We start from the raw sequence: 21,316 nt of genomic DNA, 5'->3' as shown, positions 1-21,316 counted from the left end.
ACCGTGTGTGGTCTCATTCTGTATGTAAATAAATAAGGATTGCAAATATGTATTCTGTATAAAAATATGCTGATGTATCAGGGAGATACGGGCTTAAGTATAATCCTCATTGTAGGAACTGAACTTTGATGGGGTCATAAAACACTTGGGGGCCATCCCTAGGCTTCACAGTCACTCTGCTGCCATTGGCTGACAGGAGTAAGTCTCCTGCCCATGGGAGAGTTCATAAAAATCCATGCACAAGGACAGAGGAGAGAGACCCACGGAACATCACCGACACTTAATTGGACATTGACGGCAGATCCCTGTATCAGAAGAACTTTGAGGGTCTCCCCTGATACATACTGAAAAGGGGTTTGCAAGGATTCAAAAAGGACATATGAACGACCATCTGAAACCCTCCAGAGAAACTAAGTATTCTTTCATCTTTTTCCCTTTCATTTGAACTGTCGTGGTTATTTATATTGTTATTATTATTCTGTAGATTTATAGTCATTTTCATTAGACTTGTCTGCACTGCTTTTTACCTCTTATTAAAGATTATAAAATCTAAGTGGCCAAGTCTTCCATATTCTAAGCTGCTGAACAACGTACCTTGCCTTTGAGGAGACGTTACCAGGTAGTTAGTTAAACTGCATTTAGGAATTGTAGCTGGGGGTGATTGACTGCGGTTGGTCAGTAAGTGATATCCGGTTCATCCACTGATCTGTGTGATAGTGAATGACCCGGATAGTCGGCTCGTGGACCGGGAACCCACGTGGTGGCAGTTACCGAGGTGTAGTGGGGGGTGTTAGCCGAATGGTAATACCCCGGTCACGTGAGGTCTCTGTGTGTGCGCAGACTCCGTCACAGACCACTACGTCACAGCTGTGGGATCCGGAGCGGTCGGATCCATAGTTCGTGACATTTTTATGGTGGCAGCTTACGGGATTCTGTATGCTTAGAATATTAGTGCATGAAGTTATGTCCATAACTCTGTACTAAAGGATTGAAAAATTCTGGAAGACGAAGCACAGTGCATTAGTTTTGATAGAATAATAACTCACGACAGTACCCTCCCCTCTCTCTTGTTTTCTGTCCTATCTTTTATTTGGCAATAATGTCCGAATCCGTGAATTATGACGTCCTGAGCGTGGCTGATATCACAGCTCTGTGTGAGCACAAAGGCATCCAAGTATATGGGAAAAATAAGACTGTCCTCATCCAGGAGTTATGTGCACGAAGGAGTCAAGAGTCATCCCTGCAGGATTCAGAGAATGGAGGAGACTCTGGGGCCCCTGAGCCAGGTGACCCCTTCCAGAATGAGGATGATGAACTGGGAGGAGGACAGCCTGCTGGGGCTTGCAGTCCTCTAGCTGGACATAACTCTGTCTCTATGCCATCCCAAAATGGTCTGGACCAACTAATGCTCAGTAACCCGGACTTATATTTTCGGCTGCTGGAAGCACGTCGGGCAGAGCGCCAGGCTGAGCGCGAGGCTGCAGAACGGGAAGCTGTCCGCAGGCATGAACTGGACATGGCCCGAGTACAGCTTCAGGGGTCCGACCGGCATGCCACATCCACAGGCCCATCCCTGATGGTCAAGCCAAAACTGCCTGTGATGGAGTCTGAGAACTGTGACATTGATCTTTTCCTGCATGCTTTTGAAACCTCATGCCAGCAGTACCAGGTACCAGAGCCACAGTGGGCGGGACATCTAATGTCCGCACTGAAGGGCAAAGCTATGGAGGCCCTGGTCGGACTACCATTAGCAGAGCGTACCAGTTACGCGGTCATCAAAAAGGCTATTCTGGTCAAGTACCAGCTGACTCCAGAGACTTACCGTTTACGGTTCCGGTCCCTGCGGAGAGGGCCCGGAGATACTTTTATGGACCATCTGGGCAAGTTGCAGACCACCTTCCAACAGTGGTCTGATCCCCTCACAGAGGACACCAAGCAGTCCCTGGCGGATCTGATGGTCCGAGAACAGTTTGTCTCCAATTGCCCCACAGATGTGCAAAAATATGTATGTGAGCACAAGCCGAAGAGTGCGCGAGAGGCGGCTGAGCTAGCCGATGAATACGTCGCCATGCCCAGCACTCGGGCATTCAAAGACACTCTGTCCCGCCTGGGAGGAACCTCTTCATCTGCTTCTTCCTCCCGGCCAGCTTTGTCGGTTCCTGTCCAGCGACCCTTTCACAGGCCTGCACAAAGACCGGAAGGAGTCAAGGCAGCACCGACAGACGTGCGCAAGTGCTATGCGTGCGGCAAGCCAGGACACCTCAGCCACTCGTGCCCGGAGAAGAAGACAGCACCCCCTGGCAAGCTTGCCCGCAACCCATCATCTGTGCTGTTAGTGAATGGAGCTGCAAGACACACCGCAGACAACCTACAGTCGGTTACTGTGGGCAACCGATGCACCACAGGCTTCCGCGATACAGGAGCCGAAGTCACACTAGTTCGGCCTGAACTAGTGGATGACGCAGACCTTATTCCCGGCAAAAGCCTCACCATCACAGGAGTTGGGGGGGTGAGCCCTAAGGTTCCCCTAGCTCGTGTTTTCCTTGATTGGGGGGCTGGGAGTGGAGTAAGGGAGGTGGGAGTCTCTGCGGAGATCCCCACAAATGTTTTATTAGGCACTGACCTAGGACGATTGGTCTCGTGCTACGTGCCCCCTGGAAGCACACAGGACTCACCCGTCCCTATGGAGGTCCCTGGACATCCCGAGGTACTGTGCAAGGATGTTTGCGTAACATCGATAACCTTGGGGATGGACCGCGGGAGGTGGGAGGTGGGGTGTGTGGGAGCAGTTCTCCTATGACAGGAGATGTAGAGGGGATGGCGGGTGTATGTACACAGGTAGCAAACATGTGTTTAACTGATTCAAGTTGTGCAAATGTTAAATGTGATGACATTATTGTGCCTGTGTTGCCCGTCACTCGCAGGGCTGCAAAAGCCGCAGCGGAACGCTCCATTGGGGAAGAGCAAGTGGAAGTGTCCCCTTCCACCGGTTCGGACCCCGTGGACTTAACGGCGTCAGAGCCTCAGCCACTGTCCCTGTTCGCCACAGGACAGCTGGCTGGGACTTGTAGTGCCGCCTTTGAGCAGGCCCTGCGAGATGACCCTACCTTGGAGCAGCTAAGAGGGTTAGCTGCCAGCCCTCCCACTGAGGGAGACAAATACCGAGTGTGTTGGGACAATGGGAAACTGTATAAGGAGGACATCTCCCACAGTGACAGTAGGGTGGGGCCACTCAAGAGGCAGCTCATTGTACCTGTGCAGTTCAGGGAACAATTACTGCAAGTGGCTCATGAGATCCCCTTAGCTGGTCACCTGGGAATAACCAAAACAAAGTCCCGGGTGATGCAGAATTTTTTCTGGCCTGGCCTCGGGGCAGATGTCGCCAAGTACTGCAGGTCCTGCGACACCTGTCAGCGAGTTGGCAAAGCAGGAGACCGTCACCGAGCTCCATTGAATCCCTTACCAATAATTGATGAACCCTTCAGGAGGGTGGCCGTGGACATCATTGGTCCACTGGCCATCCCCAGCAGTTCGGGTAAACGGTTCATATTAACCCTGGTGGATTACGCGACGCGCTACCCGGAAGCAGTGGCGTTATCCTCCATTAGGGCGGACAAGGTTGCAGACGCCCTGCTGGGGATCTTCACGAGAGTGGGGTTCCCAGCTGAGCTTCTCAGCGACCAAGGACCTCAGTTCATGTCTGAACTAATGCAGGGGCTCTGTAGGAAAATACAGGTGAACCATATCGTGGCCAGCCCTTACCACCCACAAACAAACGGCCTCTGTGAGCGCTTCAACGGGACGTTGAAGCAGATGCTGAAGACGTTTGTGGAGGCGCAAGGGAAGGACTGGGAACGATATCTACCTCACCTGCTATTTGCCTACAGAGAGGTTCCCCAGGAGTCAACCGGGTTTTCGCCCTTCGAACTCCTGTATGGTCGACGAGTAAGAGGTCCCCTAGACCTAATCAGAGAGTCTTGGGAAGGCAAGGTTGCCGGAACTGAAGTCTCTGTAGTAGACTATGTCCTCAGGTTCCGAGACAAAATGGAGTCGCTGGTAGGTCTGGTACAGGAGAATATGGTGCAGGCCCAAAGCAAACAGAAGCAGTGGTATAACCGCACTGCCCGAGAGAGAATCTACCAGGAGGGGCAGAAGGTCTATGTCCTGCTGCCAATGCGGCAAAACAAACTGCAAGCTGCATGGGAAGGGCCGTACCCCGTTGTCAAATGTCTGAGTAAGGTAAATTATGTGGTGGGCCTTGGAGAGGGAGGTAGGAGACAGAAGACGTTTCACGTCAACATGCTCAAGGAGCATCACGAGAGAACGCCACATGTTATGCCGGTTTGCAGCCTGCCCGAAAGGGAGGAGGCCGACCCCCTACTAGATCTGCTAGCTGACACTCGAGAGTTGGAGGTGGACTTAACCCTCAACCCTCAACTCTCGTCCCAGCAGAGATCTCAGCTCTTAGAAGTGTTGACGGCTCACCGTGACACTTTTACAGGGAAACCCGGGAGAACACACCTTGCAGTCCATCAGGTGGACACAGGTACACATGCTCCCACAAAGCAGTCCGCCTACCGTGTCTCACTGGAGGTCCAGGCAGACCTCAGGAGAGAGATCGAGGAGATGAAGCAGCTCGGGGTCATTCAGAAATCCCACAGCGCTTGGGCCTCACCGGTGGTTCTGGTCCCGAAGAAAGATCAGACAACCAGGTTCTGTGTGGATTATCGGAAACTGAATGCCATCACAACCTCGGATGCTTACCCCATGCCCAGGATTGATGAACTGTTAGATAAGTTGGCAGGAGCCAGCTACCTGACAATCATGGACCTGAGCAGGGGGTATTGGCAGATTCCCCTGACCTCGGAGGCTCAGGAGAAGTCGGCCTTCATCACCCCTTTCGGCTTATACGAATTTACTGTAATGCCGTTTGGGATGAAGAATGCGCCAGCCACCTTTCAAAGGCTTGTGAATGACTTGCTGGAAGGACTAGAAGAATGTGCTGTCGCCTATTTAGACGACATTGCCGTGTATAGCCCCACGTGGAAGGAGCATCTGGTGCACCTGTCGCAAGTACTGGACAAACTTGCTGCGGCTGGACTAACTGTTAAGCCTAGCAAGTGCCAGCTGGGCATGAATGAGGTCACTTACTTAGGCCACAGAGTAGGAGGAGGCACACTGAGGCCGGAAATAGAGAAGGTGAAAGCCATTACGAGATGGCCAACACCTCTCACCAAGAAGCAGGTCATGTCTTTCTTGGGAACGGCCGGGTACTATAGGAAGTTCATCCCGAACTATAGCGCCCTGGCCAAGCCTCTGACAGACTTGACCAAGAAGAAGCTGCCCAGGATGGTGTCATGGACGCCGGAATGCGAGCAAGGCTTCCAGGCCCTGAAGGATGCACTAGCCAGTGCTCCTGTGTTTCAGGCCCCAGATTTCACTCGGAAGTTTGTGGTCCACACGGATGCTTCCGCCTTTGGTCTGGGTGCAGTCCTGAGTCAGGTGAACCAGGCCGGGGAGGAGCATCCTGTACTATACCTGAGCCGTAAGTTACTGGCCAGGGAGACCAGCTACTCCACAATAGAGAAGGAGTGTTTAGCTATTGTGTGGTCCCTGCAAAAGCTACAACACTACCTGTATGGACGCAATTTCACAGTGGTCACTGATCACAATCCCCTCAGCTGGTTGGCACGTCTCGCAGGAGACAATGCGAAACTGCTGAGATGGAGCCTGATTTTGCAGCAGTACAACTTCACCGTGCAGCACAGAAAAGGTAGTTTACATGGAAATGCCGACGGGTTGTCGCGGCAGGGAGAATCGTCCGGAGACGGCTGGGTTGCTGTGGAATAGGCTTGTGGCCATTTCCCCAGGCAACCTTTTAAAAGAGGGAGGTGTGCCGGCATACATACATAATTCCTCTGGGTAGCCTTCTTATATGCTTCTGGCCTATGTAAAAAGCTGTGAACTCTCATCTTTCTGAAGCCTAGGTCACCTATGATATAGATGGACACTTTTATTACCACTACTCTTTGAGGCCAGCAATAAAAGGTCATAAAGGCTACACCAGGCCCAGCTCATCCTGTCCTATGAGATAAGATAAGCTCGCTGTCAAGCCTGGCTGGAGCGTGACGTCATTAATTTCCAGGTCTGGTTTGAGGAGAGCTAATAGCCCTTAATTAGCTCTGGGCATAAAACCAGTCCACTTTCATATTTCATTTATGAATCAACTTATGCCCTTTCTGACACCAGATCCAGGCTCTACAGACTATTGTGGTTAATTGGGTATCAAATATGACTAGAGGATGTGATTCCTTAGCTGACCTATGGGTGGTAGAAGAACTACAGGTCCCAGCATTACCGTGTGTGGTCTCATTCTGTAGGTAAATAAATAAGGATCGCAAATATGTATTCTGTATAACAATATGCCGATGTATCAAGGAGATACGGGCTTAAGTATAATCCTCATTGTAGGAACTGAACTTTGATGGGGTCATAACACACTTGGGGGCCAGTCCCTAGGCTTCACAGTCACTCTGCTGCCATTGGCTGACAGAAGTAAGTCTCCTGCCCATGGCAGAGTTCATAAAAATCCATGCACAAGGACAGAGGAGAGAGACCCATGGAACATCACCAGACACTGGACATTGACGGCATATCCCTGTATCAGAAGAACTTTGAGGGTCTCCCCTGATACATACTGAAAAGGGGTTTGCAAGGATTCAAAAAGGACATATGAACGACCATCTGAAACCCTCCAGAGAAACTAAGTATTCTTTCATCTTTTTCCCTTTCATTTGAACTGTCGTGATTATTTATATTGTTATTATTATTCTGTAGATTTATAGTCATTTTCATTAGACTTGTCTGCACTGCTTTTTACCGCTTATTAAAGATTATAAAATCTAAGTAGCCAAGTCTTCCATATTCTAAGCTGCTGAACAACGTACCTTGCCTCTGAAGAGACGTTACCAGGTAGTTAGTTAAATTGCATTTAGGAATTGTAGCTGGGGGTGATTGACTGCGGTTGGTCAGCAAGTGATATCCGGTTCATCCACTGATCTGTGTGATAGTGAATGACCCGGATAGTCGGCTCGTGGACCGGGAACCCACGTGGTGGCAGTTACCGAAGTGTAGTGGGGGGGTGTTAGCCGAGTGGTAATACCCCGGTCACGTGAGGTCTCTGTGTGTGCGCAGACTCCGTCACAGACCACTACGTCACAGCTGTGGGATCCGGAGCGGTCGGATCCATAGTTCGTGACACCGAGCACAGCCACTATACGACGTGCGGCGCTGTGCATGATGAGCTGCGGTACCGAGCACAGCCACTATACGACGTGCGGCGCTGTGCATGATGAGCTGCGGTACCGAGCACAGCCACTATACGACGTGCGGCGCTGCGCTTGATGAGCTGCAGCACCGAGCACAGCCACTATACGACGTGCGGCGCTGTGCTTGATGAGCTGCAGTACCGAGCACAGCCACTATACGACGTGCGGCGCTGTGCATGATGAGCCGCAGTACCGAGCACAGCCACTATACGACGTGCGGCGCTGTGCATGATGAGCTGCGGTACCGAGCACAGCCACTATACGACGTGCGGCGCTGTGCATGATGAGCTGCGGTACCGAGCACAGCCACTATACGACGTGCGGCGCTGCGCTTGATGAGCTGCAGCACCGAGCACAGCCACTATACGACGTGCGGCGCTGTGCTTGATGAGCTGCAGTACCGAGCACAGCCACTATACGACGTGCGGCGCTGTGCATGATGAGCTGCAGTACTGAGCACAGCCACTATACGATGTGCGGCGCTGTGCTTGATGAGCTGCAGTACCGAGCACAGCCACTATACGACGTGCGGCGCTGCGCTTGATGAGCTGTAGTACCGAGCACAGCCACTATACGACGTGCGGCGCTGTGCTTGATGAGCTGCAGTACCGAGCACAGCCACTATACGACGTGCGGCGCTGTGCTTGATGAGCCGCAGTACCGAGCACAGCCACTATACGACGTGCGGCGCTGTGCTTGATGAGCCGCAGTACCGAGCACAGCCACTATACGACGTGCGGCGCTGTGCTTGATGAGCCGCAGTACCGAGCACAGCCACTATACGACGTGCGGCGCTGTGCTTGATGAGCCGCAGTACCGAGCACAGCCACTATACGACGTGCGGCGCTGTGCTTGATGAGCTGCAGTACCGAGCACAGCCACTATACGACGTGCGGCGCTGCGCTTGATGAGCCGCAGTACCGAGCACAGCCACTATACGACGTGCGGCGCTGCGCTTGATGAGCTGCGGTACCGAGCACAGCCACTATACGACGTGCGGCGCTGTGCTTGATGAGCTGCGGTACCGAGCACAGCCACTATACGACGTGCGGCGCTGCGCTTGATGAGCTGCGGTACCGAGCACAGCCACTATACGACGTGCGGCGCTGCGCTTGATGAGCTGCAGTACCGAGCACAGCCACTATACGACGTGCGGCGCTGCGCTTGATGAGCTGCAGTACCGAGCACAGCCACTATACGACGTGCGGCGCTGCGCTTGATGAGCTGCAGTACCGAGCACAGCCACTATACGACGTGCGGCGCTGCGCTTGATGAGCTGCGGTACCGAGCACAGCCACTATACGACGTGCGGCGCTGTGCATGATGAGCTGCAGCACCGAGCACAGCCACTATACGACGTGTGGCTCTGCGCTTGATGAGCTGCGGTACCGAGCACAGCCACTATACGACGTGCGGCGCTGTGCTTGATGAGCTGCGGTACCGAGCACAGCCACTATACGACGTGCGGCGCTGTGCATGATGAGCCGCAGTACCGAGCACAGCCACTATACGACGTGCGGCTCTGCGCTTGATGAGCTGCGGTACCGAGCACAGCCACTATACGACGTGTGGCTCTGCGCTTGATGAGCCGCAGTACCGAGCACAGCCACTATACGACATGCGGCGCTGCGCTTGATGAGCCGCAGTACCGAGCACAGCCACTATACGACGTGCGGCGCTGTGCATGATGAGCTGCAGTACCGAGCACAGCCACTATACGACGTGCGGCGCTGCGCTTGATGAGCCGCAGTACCGAGCACAGCCACTATACGACGTGCGGCGCTGCGCTTGATGAGCTGCAGTACCGAGCACAGCCACTATACGACGTGCGGCGCTGTGCTTGATGAGCCGCAGTACCGAGCACAGCCACTATACGACGTGCGGCGCTGCGCTTGATGAGCTGCAGTACCGAGCACAGCCACTATACGACGTGCGGCGCTGTGCTTGATGAGCCGCAGTACCGAGCACAGCCACTATACGACGTGCGGCGCTGTGCATGATGAGCTGCAGTACCGAGCACAGCCACTATACGACGTGCGGCGCTGCGCTTGATGAGCTGCAGTACCGAGCACAGCCACTATACGACGTGCGGCGCTGTGCTTGATGAGCTGCAGCACCGAGCACAGCCACTATACGACGTGCGGCGCTGCGCTTGATGAGCTGCAGTACCGAGCACAGCCACTATACGACGTGCGGCGCTGTGCTTGATGAGCTGCAGTACCGAGCACAGCCACTATACGACGTGCGGCGCTGCGCTTGATGAGCTGCAGTACCGGGCACAGCCACTATACGACGTGCGGCGCTGTGCCTGATGAGCTGCAGTACCGAGCACAGCCACTATACGACGTGCGGCGCTGCGCTTGATGAGCTGCAGTACCGAGCACAGCCACTATACGACGTGCGGCGCTGCGCTTGATGAGCTGCAGTACCGAGCACAGCCACTATACGACGTGCGGCGCTGTGCTTGATGAGCTGCAGTACCGAGCACAGCCACTATACGACGTGCGGCGCTGCGCTTGATGAGCCGCAGTACCGAGCACAGCCACTATACGACGTGCGGCGCTGTGCTTGATGAGCTGCGGTACCGAGCACAGCCACTATACGACGTGCGGCGCTGCGCTTGATGAGCTGCAGTACCGAGCACAGCCACTATACGACGTGCGGCGCTGCGCTTGATGAGCTGCAGTACCGAGCACAGCCACTATACGACGTGCGGCGCTGCGCTTGATGAGCTGCAGTACCGAGCACAGCCACTATACGACGTGCGGCGCTGCGCTTGATGAGCTGCAGTACCGAGCACAGCCACTATACGACGTGCGGCGCTGTGCTTGATGAGCTGCAGTACCGAGCACAGCCACTATACGACGTGCGGCGCTGCGCTTGATGAGCTGCAGTACCGAGCACAGGCCACTATACGACGTGCGGCGCTGCGCTTGATGAGCTGCAGTACCGAGCACAGCCACTATACGCGTGCGGCGCTGCGCTTGATGAGCTGCGGTACCGAGCACAGCCACTATACGACGTGCGGCGCTGTGCTTGATGGAGCCGCGGTACCGAGCACAGCCACTATACGACGTGCGGCGCTGTGCTTGATGAGCTGCGGTAACGAGCACAGCCACTATACGACGTGCGGCGCTGTGCATGATGAGCTGCAGTACCGAGCACAGCCACTATACGACGTGCGGCGCTGCGCTTGATGAGCTGCAGTACCGAGCACAGCCACTATACGACGTGCGGCGCTGTGCTTGATGAGCTGCAGTACCGAGCACAGCCACTATACGACGTGCGGCGCTGCGCTTGATGAGCCGCAGTACCGAGCACAGCCACTATACGACGTGCGGCGCTGCGCTTGATGAGCCGCAGTACCGAGCACAGCCACTATACGACGTGCGGCGCTGTGCTTGATGACCTGCAGTACCGAGCACAGCCACTATATGACGTGCGGCGCTGCGCTTGATAAGCCGCAGTACCGAGCACAGCCACTATACGACGTGCGGCGCTGCGCTTGATGAGCCGCAGTACCGAGCACAGCCACTATACGACGTGCGGCGCTGTGCTTGATGAGCCGCAGTACCGAGCACAGCCACTATACGACGTGCGGCGCTGCGCTTGATGAGCTGCGGTACCAAGCACAGCCACTATACGACGTGCGGCGCTGCGCTTGATGAGCTGCGGTACCAAGCACAGCCACTATACGACGTGCGGCGCTGCGCTTGATGAGCTGCGGTACCGAGCACAGCCACTATACGACGTGCGGCGCTGTGCATGATGAGCTGCAGTACCGAGCACAGCCACTATACGACGTGCGGCGCTGTGCTTGATGAGCTGCCGGGAGGTCACCGCTCTCACCGCTGACGGGATGACGGGACTCTGACCCCTGCCCATGTGATCATGATAGTCATTATATCTACCAGGATAACCCCTGTCCTCTGACCACCACTATCAGGCATTGGTATAGGAAGATATGCATCCTTTAACCCTTTCCGGACCTCCCAACAGAGGCTTGAGGCCAATTACTGCGATCAATGATAATCTGATCACAACCATTTAACCCCTGGGAGCGCTAAAACCATGAGCCCCGCGCTGCCCGGCCCGGACGCCTTCCCCTGGCTGAGATCAGTGAAGGTATCCCATACTAGTAATAATCCATGAACAGCGCTCAGGCCCCATACCAAAACTTAGTAGGGGCCCCACCTAGTTTCCTATACCCAGGCAACACAAAGTGCAAGGTCTCTGATTTCTGACAAATTTACTTATTTTATCACTTGGAAGAAATTTAAATAAAAATTGGAATAAAAAAGTTTTCCTCAACCACTTCATCAGACGTCTATGTCAGGAAAAGTGCTTTAGAAATATGGACACTAGAATTTTGCCAACTGGCAAAAATACCTTGCTAAATCTCCTGCCTGCAGCCACCACTAGAGGGAGCTCAGTACATAGGAATGTATACAGTTACTGTTCAATGGAAAATGAATAATCGCAATCGTACTGACCCGGAGACTGAAGAGAACAGGTCAGTTTTACCTCATAGAGAACACTGTAAAAACAAAACCCATAAAACTATATAAATGTGGTATCGCTGTAATCGTACTGACCCGGAGACTGAAGAGAACAGGTCAGTTTTACCTCATAGAGAACACTGTAAAAACAAAACCCATAAAACTATATAAATGTGGTATCACTGTAATCGTACTGACCCGGAGAATGAAGAGAACAGGTCAGTTTTATCTCATAGGGAACACTGTAAAAACAAAACCCATAAAACTATATAAATGTGGTATCGCTGTAATCGTACTGACCGGAGAATGAAGGGAACAGGTCAGTTTTACCTCATAGGGAAGACTGTAAAAACTAAACCCATAAAACTATATAAATGTGGTATCACTGTAATCGTACTGACCCGGAGAATGAAGGGAACAGGTCAGTTTTATCTCATAGGTAACACCGTAAAAACAAAACCCATAAAACTATATAAATGTGGTATCACTGTAATCGTACTGACCCGAAGAATGAAGGGAACAGGTCAGTTTTATCTCATAGGGAACGCTGTAAAAACAAAACCCATAAAACTATATAAATGTGGTATCCCTGTAATTGTACTGACTCGGAGAATGAAGGGAACAGGTCAGTTTTATCTCATAGGGAACGCTGTAAAAACAAAACCCATAAAACTATATAAATGTGGTGTCACTGTAATCGTACTGACCGGAGAATGAAGGGAACAGGTCAGTTTTATCTCATAGGGAACGCTGTAAATACAAAACCCATAAAACTATATAAATGTGGTATCCCTGTAATTGTACTGACCCGGAGAATGAAGAGAACAGGTCAGTTTTATCTCATAGGGAACACTGTAAAAACAAAACCCATAAAACTATATAAATGTGGTGTCACTGTAATCGTACTGACCGGAGAATGAAGGGAACAGGTCAGTTTTATCTCATAGGGAACGCTGTAAATACAAAACCCATAAAACTATATAAATGTGGTATCACTGTAATCGTACTGACCCGGAGAATGAAGAGAACAGGTCAGTTTTACCTCATAGAGAACACTGTAAAAACAAAACCCATAAAACTATATAAATGTGGTATCACTGTAATCGTACTGACCCGGAGAATGAAGAGAACAGGTCAGTTTTATCTCATAGGGAACACTGTAAAAACAAAACCCATAAAACTATATAAATGTGGTATCGCTGTAATCGTACTGACCGGAGAATGAAGGGAACAGGTCAGTTTTACCTCATAGGGAAGACTGTAAAAACTAAACCCATAAAACTATATAAATGTGGTATCACTGTAATCGTACTGACCCGGAGAATGAAGGGAACAGGTCAGTTTTATCTCATAGGTAACACCGTAAAAACAAAACCCATAAAACTATATAAATGTGGTATCACTGTAATCGTACTGACCCGAAGAATGAAGGGAACAGGTCAGTTTTATCTCATAGGGAACGCTGTAAAAACAAAACCCATAAAACTATATAAATGTGGTATCCCTGTAATTGTACTGACTCGGAGAATGAAGGGAACAGGTCAGTTTTATCTCATAGGGAACGCTGTAAAAACAAAACCCATAAAACTATATAAATGTGGTGTCACTGTAATCGTACTGACCGGAGAATGAAGGGAACAGGTCAGTTTTATCTCATAGGGAACGCTGTAAATACAAAACCCATAAAACTATATAAATGTGGTATCCCTGTAATTGTACTGACCCGGAGAATGAAGAGAACAGGTCAGTTTTATCTCATAGGGAACACTGTAAAAACAAAACCCATAAAACTATATAAATGTGGTATCACTGTAATCGTACTGACCCGGAGAATGAAGAGAATAGGTCAGTTTTATCTCATAGGGAACGTTGTAAAAACAAAACCCATAACACTATATAAATGTGGTATCACTGTAATCGTACTGACTCGGAGAATGAAGGGAACAGGTCAGTTTTATCTCATAGGGAACACTGTAAAAACAAAACCCATAAAACTATATAAATGTGGTATCCCTGTAATTGTACTGACCCGGAGAATGAAGAGAACAGGTCAGTTTTATCTCATAGGGAACACTGTAAAAACAAAACCCATAAAACTATATAAATGTGGTATCCCTGTAATTGTACTGACCCGGAGAATGAAGAGAACAGGTCAGTTTTATCTCATAGGGAACGCTGTAAATACAAAACCCATAAAACTATATAAATGTGGTATCACTATAATCGTACTGACCTGGAGAATGAAGGGAACAGGTCAGTTTTATCTCATAGGAAACACTGTAAAAACAAAACCCATAAAACTATATAAATGTGGTATCACTGTAATCGTACTGACCCGGAGGATGAAGGGAACAGGTCAGTTTTATCTCATAGGAAACACTGTAAAAACAAAACCCATAAAACTATATAAATGTGGTATCGCTGTAATCGTACTAACCCGGAGAATGAAGAGAACAGGTCAGTTTTACCTCATAGGGAACGCTGTAAAAACAAAACCCATAAACTATATAAATGTGGTATCACTGTAATCGTACTGACCGGAGAATGAAGCGAACAGATCAGTTTTATCTCATAGGTAACACGGTAAAAACGAAACCCATAAAACTATATAAATGTGGTATCACTGTAATCATACTGACCTGGAGAATGAAGGGAACAGATCAGTTTTATCTCATAGGTAACACTGTAAAAACAAAACCCATAAAACTATATAAATGTGGTATCTCTGTAATTGTACTGACCTGGAGAATGAATGGAACAGGTCAGTTTTATCTCATAGGTAACACGGTAAAAACAAAACCCATAAAACTATATAAATGTGCTATCACTGTAATCGTACTGACCCGGAGGATGAAGGGAACAGGTCAGTTTTATCTCATAGGTAACACCGTAAAAACAAAACCCATAAAACTATATAAATGTGGTATCACTGTAATCGTACTGACCCGAAGAATGAAGGGAACAGGTCAGTTTTATCTCATAGGGAACGCTGTAAAAACAAAACCCATAAAACTATATAAATGTGGTATCACTGTAATCGTACTGACCGGAGAATGAAGGGAACAGGTCAGTTTTATCTCATAGGGAACGCTGTAAATACAAAACCCATAAAACTATATAAATGTGGTATCCCTGTAATTGTACTGACCCGGAGAATGAAGAGAACAGGTCAGTTTTATCTCATAGGGAACACTGTAAAAACAAAACCCATAACACTATATAAATGTGGTATCCCTGTAATTGTACTGACCCGGAGAATGAAGGGAACAGGTCAGTTTTATCTCATAGGGAACGTTGTAAAAACAAAACCCATAACACTATATAAATGTGGTATCACTGTAATCGTACTGACTCGGAGAATGAAGGGAACAGGTCAGTTTTATCTCATAGGGAACGCTGTAAAAACAAAACCCATAAAACTATATAAATGTGGTATCCCTGTAATTGTACTGACCCGGAGAATGAAGAGAACAGGTCAGTTTTATCTCATAGGGAACGCTGTAAATACAAAACCCATAAAACTATATAAATGTGGTATCACTATAATCGTACTGACCCGGAGGATGAAGGGAACAGGTCAGTTTTATCTCATAGGAAACACTGTAAAAACAAAACCCATAAAACTATATAAATGTGGTATCACTGTAATCGTACTGACCCGGAGAATGAAGAGAACAGGTCAGTTTTATCTCAGAAAGACATACGGAGTACATTACGTGGAATGGTTCCGTATACAGACCGTATATGGAACGCAAAAAACGTTCGTGTGATCGAGCCCTAAGGCCGAGGAAAAATCCACAGCATAAAAATCTGTATCAAAATCAGCTGAAAACAGGTCTTTATTAGTGATGGAAACACTGCCAAATACAATCCAGACCCTCCTCCTACTCAGTGTGTTTTACCCCTCCCCATTGACTTCTATGGAACTAAAACACCATCAAATGAACTTCAAAAAGTAACACATCACTTCTCAAGTGTTTTTTAAATCAGCTACAGGATAAAAAAATACATGGCTGAGCACACGGTCGAGAATTTTTACACTGAAGTCAATGGGAAGCTGTTAATGGAACTTTGAATGTAGATTACACAGTGGGAAAAAAACAACTATTTTCTGCTGCTAAATTAGTGGTAAATTTTGCCCATGTGAACAAGGTCTAAAACCCTTAAATTAAAATTCAATGCTCCATGTTTTGTCCAAATGATCAACATATTGTTGGGGTAAATTCACACATGGCAGATTTGTAACACAAATTAAAATCTAAAAATCTGTTTCATACTCCTGCATTGCAGTGTATTCTGCTTTTACTGATATGCAGGGTGTAATAAGAGTACCAAGATGGCAGGTCTAGGGGCCCATCACTTCTCGGCCTTTTGGCTAAGATCAAGTGTAGTATCTGTTCTTATCAGTCTGCCTTGACTTGCCGGCCCAGGTCCTTGTGGGTACCCCCTGCACTCTGCCTTTGAGCATTGTTGATTAAATTCAGCTTCAGCTCACTGCTGCTATTGGGTGTAGGGCTATTCCCCAGGGAACAAGAGTGCTCTGGTCTCCGACCTCCTCTTGGGGCTTAATAGTCTTGGTGTACGACGTTAGACAGTGCTTACTTAGATCTCGACACCCCGAACACGACTACCGGAAGATTTTCTCCGACTGCGATTCAGGAGAAGACTTTGCGAAGACTCGACGAGGAACCCCGACGACGAGGACTGAAGACTCCGGCCTGAAGATTCCGGCCTCGGTGGACCCCGACGAGGAAAAGAAGCTTGGCGAAGATCTTCCCCGGAAGAAGCTCCGCCCAGCAAGGAGAAGATCTGCAGAGCCCTGCCCACTTGGGCCAAGGGACGCTTTGCAAAGACACCCCAGGAAGAGGGCTAGAGGGAAGTAGCCATGGCCACAGCCTCCAAGCCCCCCAAGACCAAGAAGGATGCTGCAGGACTAGCCAAGAAGCCCCAAGCCCCCTGGACCCTCTGGGGCCGGACCCGGCGCCTCTGCCCGGCAGAAGGGCGGTGGAAAGCCCGGCCAGGTCGCCCCTTCACTGGAGCCCTGGATGCGGCAGACCGTCGCCATGAAGCTGAAGGAGGTGGATGGAAAGACCCCGGAGATGACCGAGGAAATCTTCTGCCAGAAGATACTGGTGGACCAGGGATTTTCAAAGCCGGAGACCTTCAGCGTCCAAGCCTTTATGACCGGGATCTTCTACGTGACCTTTGCGTCAATCAACATCTGTAGAAGATATTAGGAGAAGGTGAAATCGGCGGCATCGGACTCCACATTTTCTCACTGTGTCGGGAATTGCCCCATTCAGAGGGAGGAAAGAAGGATTACGGTGTCTATGAGGAATCCACACACCCCCGGCAAAGACTTCACCCCTTTCCTGAATCGATTCTGCACAGCGGTGAGGGAACCCACCCACATCCTGAACGGACTCGGCTTTTGAACCGGAAAGTGGTCAGCGGTCGTGAAACTGAACAAAGACGCGACCGCAGAAGACGGTCTCCAGCACCTGCCCCAGTCTTTTTCCCTCGGAAACTCCCACGCCCTCATCTACTACCCGGATATGCCACAGCTCTGCAGGAAATGTGGACAGAAGAGCCACGAGTTGAAGAACTGCAAATAGGATCCCTGCCGAATCTGCCGGATCATAGGTCACGAGACCAAAGACTGTCCAAAGAAGGTGGCGTGCAACCTGCGCGGAGGGACCGCACCTGGGCTTCAGTCGCAGCCAGGGCTCCGGCCATCCGGAAACCCTCCCAAGCCTCAGCCCAGGAGCAGCACAGCTCAAAGAGAAGCCATCCAGGAAAGAGGGTAAGCGGACATCTTCCCCCGCCCATGCTCCCGTTCCCTCCCCCTCCTGCCCAACCGCCCCCCGCCCTGTCGTCATCAACACTGAGAACATCCACATCCAACTCCCCATCACCTCAGTGGCACCCTCCCGTGCCCCCAGCCCAACCCGCCCCGTTGCCACTACTACAGCAGAAATAACCTCTCCTCCAGCTGCTGTAGCCCTCTCTATGGAGGAATTTCCCCCTCTTATCTCCCCAGATGTCAGCCAGAGGAAAGGGAAGAGAAAGGATAGGGACAGCCCCGTGGCTGACCACTTCAAAAAGAAGATGTTCGAGGTAGAGGACGTGGCCTCACCCAACAAAGAAGAAACAGAACAGCAGATGGAAGAACCGGTGGCCACCAACGAGGACCCCCAACAGCAAACCCTCCACCCCCCATTAGCCTCGACGAGAGCATAAGTGGAGGAGATAGTGGCCAATGGGGCAACCGCCGACCCGATGCGGCTACAGATAACTCTAGAAGAGATCGTAGCCACCTTTGCGCTGTTGCAGGGGCAACCCACAGACAGCGGACAAGAAATAGAGGAACCGCCGGACCTCCGGAGTGGTAACTAGGCTGTATCGTTCTCTGGTAACCTTTTTCTTTCTCTTACATGATGGCAAACTTTAACCTTTTTTCCATCAATGTTAGGAGCATTAGGGATCGGTCTAGACGTCAGACGATACTAACCTTCCTTACTTCTCAGGTTGCCGACGTTTACATGTGGCAGGAGTGTGCTTTGCCCCCCTCTAGGTCCTACAACCACCTAGCCAGGCAGTGGTCCCTTGGCCCCTCCTACTGGTCCGGTGGTGGCAGCTGTAAGTCAGCTGGGGTTGCCATCCTCCTCAGGGGAAACGCGTTCACACTTGACTCCGTCCAAGAGCTCGTCTGCGGCAGGCTTCTTGTCGTAGATGGCTCCTGGGCAGGAGAGCCGGTTAGGCTCATCAACGTGTACGCCTCCCCTGACAAGGGTGAGCGACTGGAGTTATTCCAGGCCCTACAACCGCAGCTCGCTACCACCAGGGCCGTAGTGATGGCCAGGGATTTCAACTGCCCAATAGAAGGGGACGGACGCAGCTCCGGGACCTCAAGCAAGCTAGACATCACTTCCAAACTGCTTATTGAGATGGTGACCGAAGCGTCCTTGCAGGACGTTGTGGGATCCATGGGGAACGGCTCTATTAATTATACGTGGTGTCGGCCCGATGGCTCACTCCGTTCTCGGATCTTTGTGTTTACCTCTCGGGCAGTCAGGCGGTGTAGGCACTCTATGGTCCCCTGCTTCTTCTCCGACCACAGGGCCATTCAGGTCCAGTGCACCCTAGGCACCGGGTTTCCCCCAGGCCGTAGGTCCTGGAAGCTGAACTGCGCTCTGTTGAGTCGGGGAGATGTGCTGGCGGAGCTTAGGGGCACTTACATAGCCTGGCGGAACGACAAATGCTTGTTTAAATGTACTAGTGACTGGTGGGAGTATGTTAAAGTCCAGATTCGTTGTTTCTTTCAGGCCAAGCAACAACATCAGGCGTGTGAAAAAAAGAAGGCCTTCAGAGCACTGCAGCGTGAGTTGCAGTCCCTGCAAGATCTTCACCGGTGCGGCTGGGACGTGAGGGAGGACCTTGAGAAGACCAAAAAGAGCCTGAAAATGCACTTTGAGGAGGAATTCAGACGAATCGTCTTCCGTTCCAAAGTGGAAAACCTGGAAAAGGGCGAGAAGTGTAACTCTTTCTTTTTCAGGAAACTCCACGCCGGCCACACACCCCTGAACGAACTGCGAGACAGAGACGGCAACATGCGCTCAGGGAAGGAGGAAGTAATAGGAGTCATCACAGACTGCTACAGCGACCTCTACTCCCTGAAAAACACTGACCAGACAGCCGCCGATAAATTCCTGTTGGGTATCACTAACCATCTTGATCCTGCAGGTACGGAGGCCATGGTTGACCCTCTGACGGTGGGGGAGGTGCTCTCTGCTGCTAGATCCTTTAGGTCAGGCAGGACCCCGGGCAGTGACAGCCTCCCTGCAGAGCTCTATGTAGCGCTGGGGGATCTGATCTGTCCGGACCTGCTGGAACTCTATGAGGAGATGGTGGTGGAGGGTAGGATGCCCCCCATCGTTGAGGGAAGGAATGATCACGATCCAATATAAGCGGAAGGGGGAGAGATGTGACCTGAAAAACTGGCGTCCCATCTCTCTCCTGAAAGTGGACTACAAGATCCTCACCAAGGTACTGGCCAACCGGCTGAAGGTCGTCATCGGCGGAATCGTCCACCCGGACCACACCTGCGGCATCTCAGGACGCAGGATCGCAGACAGCCTCGCTCTTGTGAGAGACACGGTGCAATACATCCAGGACCGTCGTGTTCATGCCGCCCTGGTCAGCCTGGACCAGGAGAAGGCATTCGACCGGGTCTCTCATGAGTACATGGGCAAGGCGCTGCGCAGGCTAGGTCTAGGCAGGAGGTTCTGTTCTTTTGTTGACCTAATGTACCTTGACATTTGCAGCACGGTGTTGGTGAACGGTTGGGAGACTGACCCCTTCCCTGTCCTCTCTGGGGTCAGGCAAGGTTGCCCTCTTTCACCTCTCCTTTTTGTTTGTGTTATAGAATCCTTCGCGGAGGCTATCCGGCAGAATGGAGAAATCAGAGGGATCACCGCACCAGGACCAGGACATTACGAGGTCAAGTGCTCGCTGTACATGGACGACATGACCGTCTTCTGCGCTGACTGGCGTTCGGTGACTGCACTCGTCCAGACCCGAGAGGAGTTCGGACAAGCTTCAGGGGCCAAAATCAACTGCGGCATGTCAGAAGCCATGCTCTTCGGGGACTGGCAACTGGCCTCTTCTGACCCCTTTCCATTTAACATCAAATCAGACTTCATCAAAATCCTCGGAGTCTGGTTCGGGAAGGAGAAGGCGCAGCACTCAAGTCTTGGGAAGAACGCTTGGCCAAGGTGAACCAAAGAATCGGACTGTGGAGCCTCAGACTCCTCACGATCGAAGGGAAAGCACTCGTCCTGCGTAATGAAGTTTTGCCTGTGCTACAATACACTGCACAGGCATGGCCCCCTCTTGCCACCGTTTCCAGGGCCATCACCAGGACAGTGTTTTGCTTCATCTGGGGATCTAAGATGGACAGAGTGAAGCGAGCCATCATGTACAAAGAGCCCCGCAAGGGCGGAAAGGGCATACCGGCCCTGCCCACCTTACTGCGGATCACCTGTGTTTGTGACAGCATTCGTCGGACTCTGAGAACTGCCAATGGCTCTGCGGGCAAGTCTATGTCTTGCTTTTTCCTTCTGCCCCTCTGGAGGGGTCTGGGCTGGGACAAGTGGGACAGCTCCATCCCTTACAACTGGCACGATCCCTGGTTCTACGGGAACGTCGTCAGGTTTGTGAGGGAACACCAGCTGGAGGGCCTCAAACCCGACTTGTGGAAGCCAAAAACTATCCACAAACTCATCAGAGCAAAGGATGTGGTGGAGTCAATTCCAGGGATCCATGACGACACCGTAGAGACAGTTTGGACTAATGTGTCATCAAACAGGTTGACCAACGGGCATAAGGACTTATCTTGGATGGCCATTCAGGGCGGACTGCCAGTCCGGTCATTCATGCATGCCCGCAATCTGTGCAAAACCCGGTACTGCCCCAGGTACCCTTTCGTGG

The 21,316-nt window shown here is 51.0% G+C and overlaps 1 pseudogene; it reads left to right on the top strand.

Annotated features, from left to right (window-relative positions):
• The first annotated feature begins 16,182 nt into the window (after positions 1–16,182).
• Positions 16,183–16,384, top strand: LOC122937288 (annotated as a pseudogene).
• The last annotated feature ends 4,932 nt before the right edge of the window (positions 16,385–21,316 follow it).

The sequence above is a fragment of the Bufo gargarizans genome, chromosome 4, assembly GCF_014858855.1.
Source record: "Bufo gargarizans isolate SCDJY-AF-19 chromosome 4, ASM1485885v1, whole genome shotgun sequence".
NCBI classification, from domain to species: domain Eukaryota; kingdom Metazoa; phylum Chordata; class Amphibia; order Anura; family Bufonidae; genus Bufo; species Bufo gargarizans.
This window is presented reverse-complemented; position numbering and strand designations above follow the sequence as displayed.